This window comes from Cryptotermes secundus, unplaced genomic scaffold (assembly GCF_002891405.2).
Source record: "Cryptotermes secundus unplaced genomic scaffold, Csec_1.0 scaffold321, whole genome shotgun sequence".
Classification (NCBI taxonomy): domain Eukaryota; kingdom Metazoa; phylum Arthropoda; class Insecta; order Blattodea; family Kalotermitidae; genus Cryptotermes; species Cryptotermes secundus.
Window position 1 is genome coordinate 1,722,629 of NW_019721009.1, and position 22,523 is coordinate 1,745,151.

Sequence of the window (22,523 nt, forward strand, 5' to 3'; positions counted from 1 at the left end):
TGCTTGTAATGACTTGTAACATACAACATAATTAATGGTGAAACAGCAGACCTTAGCATTTTATATATGTGGATTGTGATTCATCTATTGTAGATTGCTTTCATCGTCTTATGATGGAAAGTAGTTGGTTAATGCATTAAATAATTTTATAATTTGTTAAGGAGATCAGAAAACAGTAATCTTGAAGAAGCAAATTATATCCTAAATATACAATAATGGGACCAATGTAAATGTCGAACTATGGAACAGGGTTCTTATGTGTTTACTGTTCATGTTCAGACTTCCATCCAAATTGAAATAATAAAATCTTGTGCTATTTACACTATGTCTAAAAGCAGCACATTTCATATACAGATGTGTTCGTAGTTCCATATGTTTTAAGTTTAACTGTAATTTTCAAGGAAGGGTCTTTTTCTTTATCATTCCTGTAACATCTTAATGCTTTGAAGATTTCCTTTAATGGCACATAGCTCATCATTTGAGCTGCATTTCAGTGGTAGAAAGCCCCTGCTCTTGTAATGTTATCTTATTTTTGTATCTGCTTTGTATATTGATGGATAAAATGCATTTTTTTTAAAGGAAGACCACAGAAGCACATAAGACTGCCATCTGTAGATTAAAAAAGAAAATGTGAGGGTCAGTCAGAAGCAAGTTTATAAGGGATATAGTGCAACGTTTCTCATCACAGATGCTTCCAACATACCTGCAACATACATCTTCATTTGTTTGCAAGATTATTTACCTTGCAAACTTACTCTCTCTCTGCCCCTCATACTAGCGTAGCCTAAGCATGAGCTTTGAAATAACCTGAATTTGTTGTATGACTAATTGGACAGAGTGGCCACTCACAACTTGGAGATGATGTTAACTGACACTGGGTTAGGAAAGACAAGTACATGTATCATGGTAAATCAGTAATCATTATTTAGAGCAACTGTAGTGTAATAGAGCAAGCTCTGTGTACAGGTCACTGCATCATGCTTTGAATTACTATATCATATTGCATTTTAATTACAAAATGGTACATAAATGGTTTATGTCATGAGAGACTTCTATTGTCACATTCTTTTGTCATTATAAAGGTAGAGTGATCCTAAGTAAGCAACAAGAAAAATAACTGAATGCCAGAGGAAGTGATAATTTAAAGACAAACAGAAACTATTAGATCTTCATTGTCTGGACATGTCCACTAAAGTAAGGATTCTTTCTACTTTGACTGTGGTACATAGATTTCAAAATCACAAATGACTGAATTTTTGCATCTCTCAATCATTTCTCTCTCATTTTGAAGGCACTGCATTGTGCTGGCTGTAAAGTTGGACAAAGAGCATTTAAGGGGGTTGAATTGTCAGAAATATCTTATGGGATATGGCACAGTAGACTCTAATCTCATGTACAACAGGTTTTGCACTGTAATGGATGGGATTTGCATCAGATGTAAGGGAAAACTTTGTCCTGGATGACAGTGGCAGGTTAAAAAGTGGTTTCACTTACATGTACTGTTTTATTTTGATCAGCAGAAGTAGTTTGATATTATTTCAGTTGCGTTCTTTCCTTACCTTTAACGAGAGGCTTTGTGACACAGACATTGAATTACGAGTTAGCTTGTGATCTTTATGTTGGTTAGTCAGTGCTTTTCCCAAAGCATGTTTGCCAGTGCCATAATGAAAAAATCTTGAAAGTCAAAACATACATTGCACTGCAGATGTGTGACCTTAGACAAGTTTGCCTGTCAGCCTAAATTATTTATCAGTGTGCACCGTGGCAGAGAAAAGTATTGTAAAATCTGTCATGCCACACCAAGTTGGTTAGGATAGACTTTGATTCAGTTCCTTTGGTATGGTGTGTCAGAAGTGCATATTGTTAACTTTAGTTAAACAACTAAATAAGTAAAGACATAAAATATTTTTAATATCATGAAGAGAAGTCAGAAACTGTTATTGTGGTCAGATTTAAAATTAGTAGCTGTTTCATTGGAGACTGAATGTATGTGACTCATGATTGGGACCAATGGCAGACTCTTGTGAACATGTTAGACCTATTAAAAGATTATTTGTCAAGAACCAATGAATGTTCAGGTACCACAAAATGTGGGGAAATCCATGATTAAGGAACTGATTGGTTTCCAAGAAAGACTCTAGTTTATGGTGTTCCATAATTTACTGTTGTGATGAAACTACTATCACATGACAGTGCTGTACAAATCCATCTGATAGAACAGCAGATGTGTAATTGGTTCATTTACTGGGGTGTATACACACTGTTTTGGAAACTGGATCCCTTTGGATCATCAGATGTAAGGGCAGAAACGATCCCATTCATTCAAACCCATTAGAAAGACCTACATCAGTTTCCAAAACATTTTGTATACCAGATATAATCTAGACAGTGCACAATATTCAGCACAATACCTATATATGGATCAATCACTGTTACAGACTTCAGACTGACTGACTGACTGAGCATTGCTGTTATACACCAGTGTGGATGTGAACTGTATCTTACACTTTATTATTGCTATGATAGAAAACAAGTTACACAGAAACATCAGTGGGTTTTACTTCAGAAGCACATCTTTGTTACAGTCACTAAGTTGTTATAACTTCCTATGCACATTGTCATAAGACATTTTATATATTTATAAGTATTTGTTACCACTGTTTCTTTATACATTTACACTGAGCCATTTATTATGAAGATTATCCTTCAATATTTATTGCTGAGGCATGCTATAAGGCTGTGAAAATAAATAATAAATAATTTTAAAATTCTATTCAATTTTTTCTTGAAATAAATATGGTTTCTTACAGTAGTTAATTAATAATTTATTTAACATCCATAACTGTTATACAGGCACAATTGGATGAGTCATTTGAAAATAAACAAACAATACAATCCATTTTTTTATCAGTATTCCCTAGCTATATATGGCTTACCAACCATGGATGACAACTCCCAGGAATTCAGTATAAAACAAAAAATATATATAAACCGCTAAAAACACAGGTCAGCCATGTAAAAAAGCGTCACACATTTAGTGAAATCTTATCGAAACTAACTTGAACTACCAAAATACCATCCATCATTTTTACTAAAAAGAACTCTTGTAGAGAATAAAACAGTTTTTTATAAATAATTTTTTAATTTTAAAAACCATAATATTTTCTATTCTTTTTAATCTGAAGGGTAAGTAGGTATGTATTTTTATTCCCATGTCAATTACATTTTTTTTACAATAAGCAATGTTGCATAACAGACATACAAATACTTGTTCCCTTTTGTGTTATGAATATTGGAATAGTGAGTCATATAGTTCTTATTCTTTTTTATGAAGCACAAGATCTCAAATATATATAATGAAATTACAGTTAAACTCTTAAAATCACCAAACAAATTTCTACAAGAGACCCCATTTTTAACTCCTTTAATAAGTCTTAGATCTTTTTTCTGTGTTTTGAATACTGCATTACTGTTATTTAACCCCCCCCCCAAAGAAACTAATATAATACCATATCTTAATGTAGATTCAAATTTCATAAAATAAACATTTCTGAATACAGGTATACTTACTGAGTTGCATAAGGATTTAATCAAATAAAGAGCTTTGTTTAATTTTTGACAAAATTGTTATATATGAGTGGTCAAGCTGAAGTTTTCTGTGATATAAATACCTAAAAAATTTTAAATGTGATAAATAAGTTATTTCTTTGTTGTTTAAATATAGAATGGGTCTATGAATTAAATTAGATCCTCTTCCCTGAAATAGTATTGCTTTGGTCTTTTCTGTATTTATTAAAAGATTATTTGTCAAGAACCAATATTCTAATTGTATCATAACTTTCACAATTTTCCCCTTTTAAAGATGTGAGATTTTTCTCAATGAGTAATATATTTGTGTCATCCGCGAATAACATCACCTTAGCTTCTTGAACAGTTTGGGGCAAATCATTTATAAACAGCAAGAAAGAAAGGGGCCCCAAAACAAGACCCTGAGGTGCACCATGTTTTTATTTCTTTACATAACAAAGTATATGTCTTTATATTTCAGGTCTTTTCATCTACTTGCTGTATTTATACAAAGTGAGTTCTCCCAGTAAGATATGAATTCATCCATGTGTGTATTTTTTCTCTAAGATCATACAGCTCAAATTCAGCAAGCAGTAGTTTATGATTTATTACATCAAAGGCCTTAGTTAAATCTAAAACTATGCCCATAACTAATAGTTTATTATCTAACACTTTCTGGATATCTTCTATAAATGTTTATGTTGTGTTTCTTCTCTCTGAAGCCACTTTGAGCCTCAGATATCATGTTGTGTTTGTTTAGGAAGGTCACTACTGTTTTATATATTAATATTTCAAGAATTAAAAAAAAGACTGGCGAAATTGAAATTGGTCTATATTTGTGAATTTATTGTTTTCCTCCTGCTTTGTGAATAGGCTGAACTTTTGCAGTCTTCATCAAATTTTGGAAGATTCCAGAAAATAATGAAATGTTAAATACAAATGTTAGTGGTTATGAATAAACTGAATATTTTCTTTTACTAGCTTTTCCGGTATGTCATCATAGCCTGCTTAAAATGTACCTTTCAGTTTCCTGGTTACAATTAACACCTCATCTTCAGTAATTGTGGGAAACATGGAATTTGAATTCAATATTTTATTATTAATAATATCATTACCAAATTTACAATTCTTATTTTGATTTAATGTCCTATCCACATTTTCTATGAAAAAAAAACAATAAATTGATGAGATATGTACTATGGATTTGTAATTATCATGGAGCCTATTTTTAAAGAAATATTTTTAATTGTTTTTTGATAATTCTCTGATTCCTTTTTATTATTTGCCCTAATGTCTTGGTATGATTTATTGACCTTCAAATAATCCTGTTATTTTCTCTTTTCTGTGCTTCCGATATCACTTTCTTATAGGTAATTTGATATTTCTTTATATAGTTCAATGTTTTACTGACAAAAGGCAACTTCTTCTTTAACAAACATAACAACCGCAGCCTCTGTCCTGAGTTATTACCTCTATTTTTTTATATTTTCTTTTTTTTGGGGGGGGGGGAAAGATATTTACAAAATACCTGAGAAACTTAGTTAAGAAGAAACTGTATGCTCTATTTACATCTGTTTTTAAGCACATCTTCCCATATTTCATTTTTTAACTGATTGTTAAATATTTCATTTAGAGAAGACTCTTCTTACAGTTTTCCCTGAATGAACAAAGGGACATTTAACAGCTGTGTTCATGACCTGAGCAAAATGGCCCAAATACCTCAGTTGTCAACACAGATGCTGTGCCAAAATTTATGTATAGCTTGAATTGTCAGCAAGTTTCAGTAGTTATACTCATGGCTTCAGTTTGTTTTTGTTTTGATGCATTTCATTTCATTTGAATTCATTTCAATTGCACATGTTCATTACATTACTCATTAGTTGTCAGAGATTACTATTTATAGCTTATTCTTATGCATCGTAGTCCACATGATTATTTTGTGAGAGTGGTCTTCATACAGTCTCAATATGTTTTCCCAGTTAGCAAGAACAGGAAGTTGGTTGCTTATATGCTCAGACTTAAACTGCACATCAAACTTTAGGAACAGGTTCCAGGTGCAAATTTCTCATTAAGAAATCTGAAGAATAGTTTCCTTTTGGCAGCACCCAGCAGTTTCAAGGCCTTGATATTGATTGCACCCATGTCACAGTTAGTGGCAATGGCGTTCATTCCAGCATTCTGACAGGCATCAAGTACTTCATTCAAGTCCTGCAGTCACCTCTGCCTTAGTGCTTCCATGACTAAAGCTGTAAGTGACTGGTTGCATCCACTTTTTATGTATGCCACAGATCATGAAAACTAGAGCATCATTTGCAATGTTATGCGTCCTGCCCCGATTTCCACAATCCTTAAAACCTTCAACGCAGTCAAACTTCTCACTGAAATGTGTATTCTCTTTAATCGACATTTCACCAAACATGAGACAACAATAGTGGTCTGTGCCAGAAATTATCTGCAGAGTGTGCTGGAGTGCATGAAACACATGAGCATTGATGTCTGTCTTAAATGGAACAGTATTCAGAATCGACTGCAAGGATCATCTGGATGGGAGGGGAATCAGTGTCTGGAGAAGAATATAAGATTTGGGGCTATGTTCGAGGAGAAACAGAGCCAACACTGTGTCTTCAGAATTCTACATACTCCCCTTAGACTTCTGCCAACTGTTCCTAAAAATCCTGGCAGTCTTGAAACTCAAAGAAGATGAAAAATTCTCCATGACTAGATCACTGCCCACATCACAGAGCTTTTTCATCTTCTTTCCCTTGTATTTCTCTTTGAGTTTACAAAGCGCATTTTCTTTATTCCAAACATCTTCACACAATTTCCTTTTTCTGGGGTTCAATTCTGAAAGGGAAGACAAATTAATTTCTTTCAGCAGAGAATGCCTTACTCTAGGCTTGGAAGAAGAACTCTGACACGTAATCTGCTAGAGTTCACCATCAGAAGCATTTATATTTACAGAACTTACGGGGAAAGAGGTTTCTTTCACTGCAAAGGTGTTGGCTGCTGTTGGTGATGGCTGGACTGCAGACATCTCAAAGGAAGTGGAAGGACTGTCTGCATTAATAGGAATAGGTGTTACAGCAGAGTGCACCAGTGTTTTACTGTAAGTTCTAGTGGAATGTAGGTCACTGAATATCATTTTTGGGAGTTATAACTGAAGGAAGGGATATGTGACGGAGGGACAGGAGATTATGGGAGTGACTGTAAAACAGAATCTAAGCCCCACGGAACTGCACTCTGTTGAGATGTACGTGAAATCACGTTTCAAGGAATGTCTACTGCATAAATATTTATTGGCAACATTGTAGCAGACTTAATAGTGCAGGATATCCCAACTTTTCCTGCTGGATCCATGGGAAAGCTGAAGAATTTTAATTCTGCCTACTGGATGAAAAGCACCCAGAGGCAGCGCATACTTGTCTTTGTTAAATTTTGTACTGCAAAAAGCGATACAAAAATTTTAGGATAATAATGGTACAGTTAGAGTATCTTGACATTCTATAGTCCTTTGTGTTAAATAGAAAGCTGTAGATGTCATAACACAATTATGAGGACGTACTTCCATTCAGTTATTGCAAAGATAACTGAACAGAATACTCACGTAATCTAAATAAGATTTGAATAATTTGAATGAAATATCATAATGACAAAGACTTTTGGCTTGACAAAATGTTATACATTTTTAATTTCATTCATTGTAGTAGGCATAAGATGCATATACACAAATAACACGTCTAACATGGAGATGTAGGCTAGGGCGTAAACGTCGACTCCCGTTTCACAACGAAATTTAATCAAAATGAATACTTACCAATCAGTAGGGAATAAGCAATAACCTATAGATTGGCATTCACTATTGCACAACTGATCACGGCCGACCATAACTGCCGCCAATGGATCATGAACTCAAATTATTTGTCAGGGATTTGTTCATACAGATATCATAGATTGTGATTGGTGCAGATGTGCGACCAGTTTTGTAGAGATGGAAATACACAGCAAAAGCAGTTTGCGCAGGTGACCATTGCGCATGTTTAGAGCATTTTGCTGAGCGGGCTGAGGGGCTGTGAGCGCTGTGAGCGTTGAATCGGCTGTAGTCGTTGAAGGTATTGTGGAGATGTCGAATGTTGTTTGTGATTTTAACCGAGCAAGCTGGAATAGTAACCAGCGTACTGCGTTAACAGTGTTCGGGCCAGGGTCGGGTGAAGGGAGCTAACTTCTAGCCATGATACATGGGTTCGATCCTGACTGCACAAACTTTTGTTTTAAATACCGGTAAGTGGACATGAAAATAAGTTATGGTTAGTGCATGTGTAAGCTGGAAGGGAGTGAGAACGTGTATTACTGAAGGTAGCCATCTTGCCATGTTGGTGCGTGACTGAAGGCAGGTTTGAGTATTGAATGTAGAATAATAGAATAATAATACTGTAATTAACTGGTAGCGTAGTTGAAGAGCCATTGCTTCGTCATTCGGAACCTAATTCCTGACTCTCGCAATCTTCCTAATATTAAATTTATTTTTTCCAATTAATTATTACGGAGATACTGGAGATTAAAAAAATATCGTGGCGAAGGGCTGCCATTACCGTTTCTGTACGTGCAAGTTTGTTGGAGACAGTAATCGTAATACAGGCCCAAGCAACCGAAGCGTACTGAATTTTAGATCAGACCAAAGCAAAATTGGGCGTCAGTAGATTCAACATGGTGAAGAAGGAAAATATGATGGGCTGAATTAACCCAACTGATTTAATTGCATGTGAAAGAAGTAGATCAGCATGACGATAAATGGATCTGAGCCCGTCTTGAGAAACCACTAGTCACTCAGCCACTCAGGAATTTCCCAACATTTTGTAGAATTGGGAAGGCTAATTAACGTGTCCACATGAGCACTCCACTGGCCACTATCCTGAGCCAGCTGAATCCAGTTAATACCACCTCATCCCAAGTTAGATCCATCGTAATCTCCCACATACATCTAGTTCTTCCTAGTTATCTTTCCTTCTGCCTTTCCCACCAAGTCCTATGTGTATTTCTGTTCGCCCCATTCATGCTACATACCCTGCACATCCCATCCTCTTTGACTTTTTTTATTTTTTTATTTCGCTTAGTAGGGGGGGGGGGTGGATTCCAACTGGGTCCACTTGGCACGGCGGCCACAGATTGGTCTATTGTAGCCTGCCCCGGGTGATTATGATGATGGAGAATTTGGAAGAATGAAGTTTGGCAGGGGAAACCGAAGTACTCGGAGAAAACCCGCACCAGCGCCACTTTGACCACCACAAATCCCACTTGACCAGACCGCGGGATCGAACCCGGGCCCCCGCAGTGGGAAGCCAGCGACTAACCGCATGATTTATGGCGTGGCCTAATTGTCCATGACGTGCTCATTCTAATTATGCTTGGTGAAGAGGACAAGTTATGAAGATCATCATTATGCAGTTTTTTTTCCACCCTATCACTTCATCCCTCCTTGGGCCACATATACTTAGCACCCTGTTCTCAAGCACCTTCAGTCTGTGTTCCTTCCTTAATGTCAGGGACAAAGTTTCACACACATAAGAACCACAGGCAGCATTATAGGTTTTTATATTTTCAAATTTCTGTACAGCAGACGAGAAGACAAAAGCTTCTTCATTGAATGATAGCAAGCATTACCTGAATTCTGTCTCCTCTTAATATCCTTCTGAATTGAAATTTGATTTGCTACTGTCATTCTCAAATATTTTAAATTTGCCAGATTTTCAAAGAATTTGATTCTGTGAAGTGTCGTGACCCAAGATGGTGGCGGGTCAACTGAATTATGTTGGCCGAGCGGTAGCGTAATAATTCAGTGATGGTGATGGTCAGTTGGCTGCTGGAGTGGGTATTCCAACCACAAAGAGCAAATACTCACTACAGATAATAGAGGATTTATTGATTCTTAGTGTATATTACATACAAGCGCTGGTGGACGTAAGCCTGGCCAGCCTTCCCATAGCCCCAACCCAGACAAAATGCCCCCTTCAACTTCCCTCTTCTTCTTAAAACCTATCTAAAACTAAACTTGCAGCCCAATGTCCCGAGACATGAACCCTCACGCAGATCAGATTACACCAGCTGTTGGTGAAGGATAGGTCCCAGACGAAAACACTCCAGGACTCCACTAATTTATGGAATGGCAGGGGTAGATTAACATTTTTTCTCTGAGGAAGCAGGTCAACTTCTTGACGTGCTGTAAATTTAGTAGAGGGCATGGCCCCAGACATCAGACTCAAGTTCCTAAAATTAAAAAATATAAAAAGGGTTGCGAACCCCGCAACAGAAGAACTAGAATATGTATTTGATAAATTCCCAAAGCACTCCATGGAAATTTTGTTAGATTTCAATGTCAGAGTAGGGAGGGAAGACATTTTCAAACCAGTGTTTGGGAATGCGAGTTTGCATGAAATTAGTAATGATAATGGAGTTATCAGTAGTAATCCGAAAACCTGACTGTTGAATGTTCATACTTACTCATGGAGCGGAGCCCTGCTGGAGGAGCCACCAATTCTGCAGCTACTCAAGAATTTCCCAGCATTTTATGGAACCCAGAGGTTCATTACCGTGTTCACAAGAGCCCTCCACTGGTCCCTATCCTGAGCCAGATAAATCCAATCCATAATATCCCATCCTATTTCTCTAAGATCCATTTTAATATTGTCCACCCATCTACGCCACATCATAACATTCATAAATTTAGACATCTAACTGAAAGACTCGCAATCAAATTGACCATATTTTGATAGATAGGAGACAGCACTCAAGTATACTTTATGTCCGATCATTCAGGGCAGCAGATTGTGGTACTGACCACTACCTGGTGGTGGCAAGGGCAAGGGAAAGACTGGCAGTGAGCAAACAAACAATGCATAGAGGTCATATGGAGAGGTTCAGTCTCAAGAAATTGAATGAGGCAGAGGGTAAAGAGCAGTATTGTGTTGAAATCTCAAATAAGTTTGCGGCTTACGGAAACTTAGACACTGAGGTGGATGTTAATAAAGCTTAGGAAACCATGAGAGAGAATATCAAAATTTCTGCCAAGGAGAGTGTAGGTTAATGTGAACTGAAAAAGCATAAGCCATGATTTGACAAAGGATGCTCAAAATTATTGGACCAAATAAAACAAGCCAGATTGCAGTGGTTACAGGATCCAAGAGAAATTAATGGGGACAATCTGAACAATATAAGACATGAAACCAGCAGGCATTTTAGGAATAAAAAGAGGGCATTCCAACACATTTTAATTAGCCTAACTAATTTCATGGATACCCAAACCCAGTCATAATATTGTACAAAATACCTACCTCCTAACTGAATCATATGCTTTCTTGAAATCTATGAATAGCTAACATACTGTGTCATTGTACTCCATTTTTTTTTCTCCAGCATCTGATGAATGTAAGAAATCTGATCAGTAGTTAATCTGTTACGTTGAAACCCACGCTGATGATACACAACAGTTTGGTCTCTATGGTTTTACCCTTGAGATGAAGATAATGGATACAATTTTGTATTAGGTTGATGACAGTGATATTCCTGAATAATTACTGCAGTCAGTTTTATTGCCCTTCTTGTGAATTGGTATGATAGTTTCATTCCCCTGAACAGGCAATTCTTCCTTAGTGGAAACAGAATTAACGAGTATGTGGATCTCGGACTGAAATGTTTCATCTCCTGTTTGATGGAGTTTTGTCAAAATTTGATAAGTTCTTGGTGATTTATACTTTCCTTTAACTTTGTAATAGCAATTTCAACCTCTGAAAGATTAGGCTCAGGTACTGAGAGGGCTCAGCTGTATGTGTTTACAATCTTATATACTTCTACTGTTCCATCCTCTGGCAAAATTGCAACACTTTTTCATTCTACACTTCGACACTACATGTTTCGGCCCCAAACAGCCATCTTCAGGTATTTTTATTGTGACGCATTGCGCTATGGAGGACATCCCCTCCCCCGCCAGCGGTGACGTGGCGGCATCGGAGCGCTGCATCTGCTCCGGTAACACGCAGTCAACACTTATCCCCCTCCCCCGCCAGCGGACTTAACAGCGCTAGTCAATTCTTCGCCCCCCTCCCGCCCGCGGTGACTTGTTGCTAGGCAAGCGGTAAACATGACGTCACGTAACAGGCGAGCCGTGCAACGATTGTTGCTAGGAAATCGGTAACCACAGCGGTACTAAACAGCGGTACCTATTACGTAACTGTTTTCTGTGTTGTCCTTACCCCCTCCCGCCCGCGGTGACTTGTTGCTAGGCAAGCGGTAAACATGACGTCACGTAACAGGCGAGCCGTGCAACGATTGTTGCTAGGAAATCGGTAACCACAGCGGTACTAAACAGCGGTACCTATTACGTAACTGTTTTCTGTGTTGTCCTTACCGAGGCTAAATAAGTAGCAGCGAACACTATTCAGGAGTCAGTCAGTAGTTAGCCAGAGAATGGTTAACTAGTAGTGTGTATTCTGGAGTTGAGTTGAGTCGAGTCAGTTGGATTATAGCAGCAGTCGCGGAAAGAAGAACTGGATGCGTGTGTGATTAGAAATGATAATGTGAGAAGCAGATGCTTGGCTCACAAGAGAAGTAATTGGGAGTGTGTAATTAAGTTGCACTTGTATAACTCCCGCGTTATAAATACGTGTAGACTGCTGAGGACAGAGTGAAGAGAGTAGTGCGTAAGGTTTGTAAATTGTGTAAACCCGTATCAGTGTTATAATTAATTGTAGCCAAGACTTGTAGGTTGTTAAATAAACCAATTAACAATCTGAACGGCGTCTTCGGTGGAAAAACACGTTACATATGTTACAGATATTTTACTAAAACTGTGTTAAAATCTGCTACACTGTTTTGATTCGTGTTAAAATCACACGCTGTAGGCTTCTTTTTAGTAATTAGAGATAAACTCCTTTAAAATTTCTATTGCATATTATTTCACCTCACACGTGGTGTCATTTTCGTAAATGTATCAAGGTGTTTTTCTCGGCAGCTTGCCCCTCACGTTCGTGGTCTACTTTCAGTTTTTGACTGCCATCTGTAATTTATAAATTCCTATATTAATGTTGTTTTCTATTTGTTATTATTANTCTCGTTTTACTTAAAAAGAAGGCTACAGCGTGTCATTTTAACACGAATCAAAACAGTGTAGCAGTTTTTAACACAGTTTTAGTAAAATATCTGTAACGTGAAAATACCTGAAGATGGCCGTTTGGGGCCGAAACATGTAGTGTTGAAGTGTAGAATGTAAAAGTGTTGAAGTTTTGATGGAGGATAGACAGTGGATGCTGATTTGAACAGTTGCAACGGGATGCTGAAATACAGAATCATCATTATATACACTCAGACCCATAATATAATTTGTTTGCAGATAAGAAAATTTCCAAGTCTGAATTAGTACTTAAGTCCGTTCGTTTTCCATGTGAAATTAGTGACTTTAATTTTACTGAAGTCAGGCATCATAAAATTTGCTGAACACTTTCCCTGTACACAATCAGTATTTGACTATAATAATTTAAACAATAAACTAATTTCATGGAGCTGAGCCCTTCTTGAGAAGTCGCCAGTTGTGCAGCTACTCAAGAATTTCTCAGCACTTTATGGAACCCAAAAGTTCATTACCGTGTTCACAAGAGCCCTGCACTGGTCCCTATCCTGAGCCAGATCAATCTAATCCATACCATCCCATCATATCTCTCTTTAAGTTCCATTTTAATATTGTCCACTCACCTACCTCTTAAGTCTTCTTAGTGTCTCTTTCCTTCTGACTTTCTCACCAATATCCTATATGCATTCTGTTTCACCCTTATTCGTGCTACATACACTGCCCTTCTCATCCTTGAGCATTCAAATTATAATTGGCAAAGAGTACAAGTTTGAAGCTCCTCATTGCTCATAACTAGGTGAATTAATAGCTCTGTGGACTTTTAAGGTCATCAATAAAAAGGAGGTAGTTGGAATGCCAGGTTGGGTCTGTGTTTAATGTCAAGAACTGTTTCAGAAACATCGCACAAGTTTAATGCATAATTTCAAAATAGAGCATGTATTATTAAAAAAAAAGTCAACAGATATGGTCCTAAGACCACGAACGTTTTGATAAAATATATCTAAGCATTTTCCACTGCCAAGGAGAGAGGCAGGCATAACCTTCTGGATTCACACACTTGCTCACTGTATGGCAAGAATTGTGTCTCAAATGACAGGCATGTTTGAGTGAGGAGTGCACCTTATCGTGTGTGATTTTACCATAAAAATGATCAGTTAGGTGCTCTGTCCTGCAGACACCAGTGTTGTATGTGGTAATTCATTTACAGTGTCAGAAACGTGAAAGAATGTATAAGTGTTGCATATTTTAAGTCGGGTGTAGACTATTGTATTTAGGTTTAATTGCTCCTTTAGAGGCTTTTCAACATTATCAGCACTAACCTCAAGGCTAAATTGGGAAACACAGAGAGCCTTACCCTTTTTGTTTTGAAATAATTAGCATAAAAGGAGACTAACGTGCACCAATAAGGGGTTAGTGATAAGGTTTGGGGTATTTATTGCCAAGGCACCAATAGTTGTTTATTTTTTTGTTTATTTAACAGTTGTGAAAGTGTTCGAGTCTACTTGCATAGCAGAAGCCCTAAGTGAAGGAACAGTTCATGTGCAGTGTTCAAAGTAAATCCTCGATCAGCAGATCCCTTAGCTGGTGAATTTGTGAATGAAGACATGGAATTAGCAGCTTCAGCATAACTCCTGGTGGATTTCTGATGAGGGGCCACTTCAGTTGTGTCAGCAGTTCCTGTGGACCAGTTCTGCAAGACCATGTTGCCTGAGGCTGGCCTAATTTCAAAGGACAGCGATCATCTGTTTACTGTAATGTATTAATTTGATATTTAAGTAACGTATTGTCACTTAAGATGAGTGAGCCTCATTAACTTAATGAAATATGCACAGTTGAGATTTTATGGGGTCTGTGTAGATCCCATTAAGACAGTCTTCAAGTGGATGCAGAGCACCTCATATTTATCACTGTTTAATACCGTAGTAGAAACTAATGCACTATCATGTGAGATGAGTCTTTGGGAGAACCAGTGAAGAATATGTTTTCACTGGCATCTCATTCCTTTGGGAGCATGAAGTCTTCCCAAAGGCAGCACACTTGTATGTGGAAATCCCGGCATCGGTGTAGAATGCATAGTCATTCTCAACTGGAGACAACTCAGATGGCCCACAGCACCTAAGAAATTTCTGTTTATCGTAGAACTCCTTGAAACAATGAATGGTGATATATGCCATGGCCAGTGGTAGGAAGAAGGTTAGTCAGAGTATATAAATAATTATTGTCACATGTTAGTGACTATACAACAAGTTTGGATTGGAAATGAATTTATTTGGCACTGATTCCTGTATCTGCAAGTGATTGTACAATAGTTTATAAGAATTCATAATTGTTCACTATCTTTTGGACTGTTTTTGCTTGTATCCTTGGTACTGTGTCGTCATGGTCTCATCACTGGGATGCAGGCTCATCTCATATCGCCTTGTTGTGGATCAGGTAGTCAAAGCTGGGCTTACGAGTAGTAAAATATTTCTGTTATGGAGGGGTCTACTGCTTGTGATGTGTCTTGCTGTGACGTTTCCTAGTAATTGATGCCTCTTTGATATTCCTGTGAAGATTCTGAATTTTGGTCATGGTATCACTATATTAATGAAGAAAATCAGTAGATGGTAGAATAGCATAGCTTAATCGGCAGATACAAAATTTATAACTGGGAGGAAGAGTTATCCAGTATAGGGGAATGGAAAGTCAAATCCATGAATGAAGTTTTTCTGTAAGTTGAGATGTATGCACAGATCAGTAACTGGTCTAATGACGATAAAGTCAATATATTACAGGCTAAGCTGTGTGGTGATGCTTTACAGCTTGTGGGATGACAAGAAGACTTTAGTGACCTATGAGACATTTTAAAAATAACAAAACTAGCAGGAAGGTTTAGTGGGAAGCTACCCGCTCGGTACCGAGGCAGATGTATGACTGGCAAGTGGAGGGTTTGGAAGAGGTACCTAGAAAAAACAGTTCAGTAATGTTTCAGCTGCATGAATGTAAAGGGGATACACACAGTGACTCATTGCTATACAGGAAGCTATAATTGGTAAACTACATGGCTCTTAAGTGCCTCACAATTTTACGCCATGTGCAAATCGTGGACCGGTGTGCACCTTGGTGCCAGTGGTGAGGAGAACCTTATTTTACAGGTGCTGGAATATCTTCAGATGGGTGTCTGCCCAAAATGTCCAGACAGGACTAACATAAGACATTATGGATCATAAGAACTTTGTGGAGGGTCAGTCTAATGTTAGCCCTCAATCGCTATCTTCTGAATAGGGAATATACTCCAGTGAATGTTCTGAAGGCCTTGGCTTCGATCATTTCTATCTGCAATCTCCATATAACTCTTATCAAATTATTCTTATTACTTATTGAAGTACACCGTCAGTAATGAAACAATAATTTTTAAATGCAAAAGACACCTAAAATATATTTTGCACTAAAAGTGTAACTTCAGTACTTCAAAATGTTATTAACCTTTAACGTCCGAAGTGCCCAGATCGCTCCAGTAATGAGTATTGTCATCGTGGCCAAAGTACCCCGATATAGGCAGTTGGGCATTTAAATGCTGCTAGTGGAAGCACGCGCGCGTGCACATCACTAGTAGAAGCGCATGCACAGGCCTAAATATTTATTTTTAAATGCAGTTACTACTCTAACCGCTCACTTTGTTGGGTCCTTACGTTGGTTGCCACTTTGTAACCGTCCTCCTTGCTCCTGCGTTGTGCTCCACTTATCACCGTCCTCCCTCTTCTCGTGGCTGTCGAGAAGTTAGGCGGGAAGAGAGGAGGATTGTGGTTGTTGGTGCTGGTAAGCGAGAGTTTGCTTCCTGTACTCCCTTAGGTGTCTCGCAAGTAAGGAAAGACAGTATCTGGGTTGTGCTCTTTAACTGGTATAGGTGAGTTCTTATCCCGGGGTCTTATTTGGGCCTGGCTAGGCAGGGCAGGAAGAACCTTACGCTACAGTCACATACACCACTTCCGACTTTTGCACTTAGTAATTATATAATTCGCTTCCATTCACTGAATATTACGGAAACTCTTAATGTTTACGCTTAGTAATATTTAACATGTAATACTTTCTTTTCTGAAGGAACGTAGTTGTAAATTTGAGACTGACTTTGCCGAAAGTTGGATGAAGGCTCCTTTAGGTGGAATGCACTCTCTCTGAAACCTGAGGTCCACGAACCACAGACGCCAAGAGAAGTCCACTCCTCCACTTTTGCCATTGGTTAAGTTTTCAAACTAGGAGTTTCCCTAAATTTGTGAATTTCCAATCATGTTGCTTTGCTGTGTGATTCTGGCAGATGCTAAGGATGACAGCTCCTTGATGCATTACGATCAGGGTATGAGGCTTCGGCCGTCCCACTTTTAAGTTATCGCAGTTCCGAGCTGTCAGCTCTCAAATTCTCAAAGACTTTTCGACTTTGCCGAAACTGCCAGAATTCCAGGAAAGTACCAGATGTTACTTCCTGTCCACATAGCAAAACTTGAACTATGTCCCTTCTGAGTGTAAGAGTTGGCTATCTGCCAGATCTCTTTGTTTGCATTTTTGTAATCATAACTTAATATAGATTTAATTAATACAAATAGCCCACCAATTAGAATGAATGGTTACACTGCCACTTGAGTAAAACCCTAATAGAGGAATTAAAATGATACCTAAGTGAACAACAAAAAGAAGTATGAGTATGAGTTACGCCCAAACTGATCCATGAGCTAGGACTTTTGTTGCAGATTCTGCAGATTAATGTGTTAAAATTATATAGTAAAATTTGATGTACATACCTTTTTTGTTATCTGCACCCTGCATAATCATGTATCTATTCTTGCCTTTGTGTGGTACTCCTTGAAGCACCCGAGAATGCAGAGATAGAAATTGATTTTTTTTTAATAAATCTGATGCATTGTAGAGTTGTATTTGCTTCTGCAATTCCTGGGTAGGAGGCAGAAATGAATGAAAGAATGCTTTTGAGGGTTCTTGCGGCATTGTTTGTATGGGAGACAGAGTAGAAGAAGTGGTAGTGATCTCCATGGCCGAATGTTGCAAATGAGGGGCAGGATTTTGTTGTGTGGGAGGGATGTTGGTGATGTTTGATTTATGGATGATGTACGTTTGTGTAGTTGATGTTGGATGAACTTGTTGAAGTTCTTCCTGAATTTCCATCACATTCAGAATTCTCTCGTGAGATATTATTCCTATCAAGGGTATGAATTTCCATGGTGCTGGTTGTGGCTGTTTTGTTTGGAGTTCTTTTCTTGTGTCTTTGGGATCTAGAAGGGCTGTTAGGAGGTTAGAAATTGTTTCTAGTTCCCCGTATTGTGTCTTATGTTTTTTCTTGATAGAACATTCTTTTTGGTTGAGCTTGTATTTGAAGAGATTTCAGGAATATTGTCTGTCTGATAGGACGACTCCTCGTGTTCATAAGAGATAGTAGATATTTGTGGTTGTTCAGTTGGCGTTGAAGTAGTTGGAAGTGCGATTCGTACTGAATCATTGGTCCCAGAGTTCTGTCCTAATTTTCCTTGACTACGTATGGCTCCTATGGCATAGCCACTAGCGTCTGTTGTTAGTATAAATGGCTTACTGCAGTCAAGGTATTGCAGCAAGGGAGTATTAGTTAATTTAAATTTTAACAGGTCAAAATGGGCTTGTTCTTGTTCTGTCCAATTCCAATCATTCTCTTTCTTAAGTAAATTCGTTAATGGTCTTGCAATGGTGGTAAAGTCTGCTATGAATTTATGAGAGTATTCTGCGAGACCCAAAAATGACTTAATATCATTTTGCGTGTTAGGTGTGGGAAATCCAACTACCGCTTTAATCTTGTTCTCATCTGGTCTTAACACCTTCTGGCATCACTATGTGACCTAAATAATTTAGCTATTCTTTCAGAAATTCACCTTTATCAGGTTCTATTTTGAGGTTGTATTCCCTTAATTTCTGAAACACTCTGCGTAATTTTGAATTGTGTTCTTATAAGTTTTCTCCAATGATCAATATGTCGTCCATATATACTAAACACCTGTCTCCTATCAAGATCTTTGGTGGTTAGTAACCACAAATTTAGTAAATTTCAAAGATCTTGCATGCAGGGATATGGGCACTTGTCTTGCACACAGGGGTCCCTGTGCATACACAAACTAACCACCGAGCGGTGCATCACATTACTATGATGGCAGACACTTAGGACTGTGGTTTTTATATGATAGCCGATTCCAACGCACCCTAGGGGTTCGGCTGTGCGTCGTTTTTTTTTGCGTGGTGTCCCCAGTGGAGGATGGCATGGTTGTGATGTTATCGCAGATTTGGAGTGGCGAGATACGATAGGGAAATGGGACCATCTTTGCTGATTGGGATGGCCTTGGCCTTAGGATAAGGAATGATGTATTTGTTGTATGATATCTCAGTGTCTAATGATGGCCTTATGTGCAGAGTGTAGGGCACGGAGAAATCCCATTGAGTTCTGTAGATAAATTTCATGTTGCCAGATTCGCTGAGAATGTGTGGGGAGTCTAATTGGATTAAGGGCATGTGTTGTGCCGCAGGGGGTCATGGCCTACTCTCCCCCTCGGGGCACCAGTAGGTATCTCTCTCCAACCCCGGGACTCACAAAGGGAAGGTAGTACAGGTTTCACATACATGCAGTTTCACAACAATACATCACTAAAGCAAAAATGTGTATATAGTATAAATGTGTTGATTACAACAAAAGCAAGTGAAAATGGGTGCCTTGTGGCTCCAGTTCTTGTAGCGTGTCCTATCCCCTTCCTCGTCCTTCTGTGCACAAGCAAAAGTAACAATATCTAAAGCGAAATAAGTCTAGTGATTACGTAGTTCAAATGAAGGTCCTGTATTCTGAAATACATCGAGCGATCCGGAGTGGTGATAGCCTCCGTCCTTCTTGTCTCAATCCACCTACAACATGTAGCTTACATTGTCCCTGCTGGCCTTCTCCTTAATTCTCTCTACTTCCAACTGATGCTCCCTAACTTAGCCTAACCTATTACAAAATAACAACTTCAAGACGGGTGACCTGTCACTTCTCTCTAGTGACCCGTCACTTCATCGGGTGACCAACCATTGGCAAGTACTCACGTGCCCCTTTTGTGGGTAACAACTATGATCCCATCTCTCGCGGTTCCTGGGTCAAAGATGCCCCTCGCGATTCCGCGTCGTCGTGCCCCTTGGGCTCGAAAAGCGTACTCTCTGGCGTCTGGCGACAATCGTCCAGTCTTAGCGCTCCCCGCCCCCTGGTCCCAGGGTTCTTATACCATCTGGATCCGTGGGCGTGCTTCCATCCTCATGGACGCATTGGGAATCGGCAATTCCCATTGGCTACTTTCTCTATGGTTCTTAAAACTTGCCTATATTTGGTCTTTCCTGACTGCCTCATACTTTGTCCCACATGATGGGAAGTGGCTGACTAACGGAAATGAATAATCATGAATAACAGGATACATGAGCCAGCTCGATTTCCGTAGTTCGTTTCATCATTCTAACTCACCCATAAATTCATATCTACTAAACCTTAATATTATAATTTAAACATCAAAATCAAGTTTCAAAATCCTGGGCACAACACATGGGTTGTGGTTGCCATTGTATATGCATAGAAGTATAATTGGCAGTAGAGGATGCGATAAGGTGGATATCGAAGGATTGATAGCCGGTTGTATGTTGCCTGGCAGGGAACATCTTATTGGAGTGGACCGAGGATTTGTCAATGTGAATTAATTCCCAGACGTGGGACCTGGGAAGGTTTTCGGGGGAGAATGTGAATGTTTTGGTGTGACCTGTTGCCAGCTCTTCAGTTGTTCAGAAGTTCATTCCAGCTTGAAGGTCGTTGGAGGTGTTTTTGTGTCCTGGGGGCATGAATTCATCGGGCCACAAGACCGTTGGGTTGTGGGTTTGGTTCACGTCTGTGAGGATCATTAAATTTTGGGAAGTTTCAAAGTCGATGGTTTCGTATGTGGTTGACCCTTATGTTAGTAGGCGTTTCCTGGTTGTTACCTGATTGTATATTGAGAGGGAGAAGTCGTGCCATGTGATACCATATGCCGCTTGAGATAGCAGGTTGAATGTTTTAAGCGTGTTGTTTTCTTGTTCGTCAATGCCAACCCAGAACTGAAGGAGATGGTATGGGATAACATATCCACAGACACCACCATCACAAAAAGAGATGTTATACCAGAGTGATCTTTTTATGTCACCATGAACATGTGTAGTTTTTATGGGTATTGGTATAGTTGATATTGTTGGAGACATATGTTTACCATAGCCATCTTGCTCGACGTTATGTGTGGTTTGTCCGATGGTTGCTATGTTAGATGATCTCTGCCATTTGGCTGGATGGTCTTGTTGTTCTGTTGTCGAGTCAGCCATCATCGGGAATGTCACAAAGGGAGTCGGGCGAATCCTGCAAAAGGAGATCGATCCGGATATTCTGAAGGTGTGGTACTTTATCCGAGGTAAAATGCTTTGTTGTTTCAGCAGCTGGGAGCGTTGCGAGGAGGGTTGTGTATTTCTCGTGGATGGCTTGAAGGTGATGAAGGAAGAGCGCATCGAGATCATGTTTTGTAACAATGGTGGGAGGCTGGGGAATTGTTGCATTTCGAGTGATGTAACTCGATATGAGGGATTTCAAGTCGAAAACAAATAGGCGTTGTTTGATGGGAGATACATCGTCAGTGCTGACCCAATTCCAGATGGCTGATTTGTAGTTATGAAAATGGGGAGACGATGAATTATTTCTTTATCGGCGTGTTTCATATCTGTTGGAATTGGTGCGCCTTCGAGTAGGAGTTTCCATGTCCCAACTGTAGTTTGGTCGATAATCGGCTCTTCAGAAATGACGGCTGTGCTGTTGGGAAGTTGGTCCAAGTGAAAGTTTGGTTTGTCTCTCTCTCGTGCTATCCTGGTTGGCTTTGTGTCTGAAAGGAGTAAACTTGCAAGCAGAGACTTGCCTGTGTTGGTTGGGCCCTCAAGGACGAAAGTGTTTATCTTTGTGATGTTTGCAGAGTGGATCAGGAGAAACTTGGAGAAGAAGTCGTCGACTTCGATGTTATTTGAGGCAAAGATGGAGGATAACCAAGACACGTTTTTTGGTTTATAAGATGAGAGGTGGAAGTTGTCGAGAATGAGTTGATAGTAATGTTTAGTTTTGATCTTTTGGAGGCATTTGGAGGAAATCTTTGTCTTTCTTCCTATTTGCCTCCATCTCTTCCTTCTCGATTTTTCTATTGGCCTCTGCCTTCGCCAGCATTTCGATTATTCGCTGCAAATCTTGTTTCTTCATTTGGTAGCAGTAAAATATTCGATGCACAACAATTCGTATGTGGCGTGTTTAAGATCGTAATCCCACTTGACACCAATGTAAAATTTAACGTCAGCCTCTGCTAATTTTTTGCCGTTGTAATGGGTAAATAGGTCCCCTCTACGTGTGGTGTGTTCAAAAAATGACGGGAATTTCCGTATTTTGGAAAAAATATTTATTCATTCGTCTACATTAATGTTGTCGCCTTCAAAATAGTCCCCATTCGATATTATGCACTTACGCCAGCGCTTCTTCCAATCATCGAAACACTTCTCAAACTCGATTTTTGGGATAGCCTTTAGCTCTTTCAGCGATGCGCTTTTAATGTCATCTATGCTTGTAAAACGACGGCCCTTTAAGGTTCTCTTTATTTTTGGAAATAGGAAAAAGTCACACGGAGCCATGTCTGGCGAATATGGAGGCTGGGGCATCGTTACAGTATTGTTTTTGGCCAAGAATTCACGAACAAGCAACGAAGTGTGAGCAGGTGCATTATCGTGGTGCAAAAGCCATGAATTGTTTTTCCACAAATCCGGGCGT

General features: G+C 38.9%; 1 long non-coding RNA gene across 1 annotated transcript; it reads left to right on the forward strand.

The window, feature by feature from the left end:
- The first annotated feature begins 7,647 nt into the window (after positions 1-7,647).
- LOC117283136 lies at positions 7,648-15,979 on the forward strand. Its single transcript, XR_004514158.1, has 2 exons — positions 7,648-7,845; positions 14,163-15,979. It is a non-coding gene; the product is annotated as an uncharacterized LOC117283136 (long non-coding RNA).
- Positions 15,980-22,523: the final 6,544 nt, after the last annotated feature.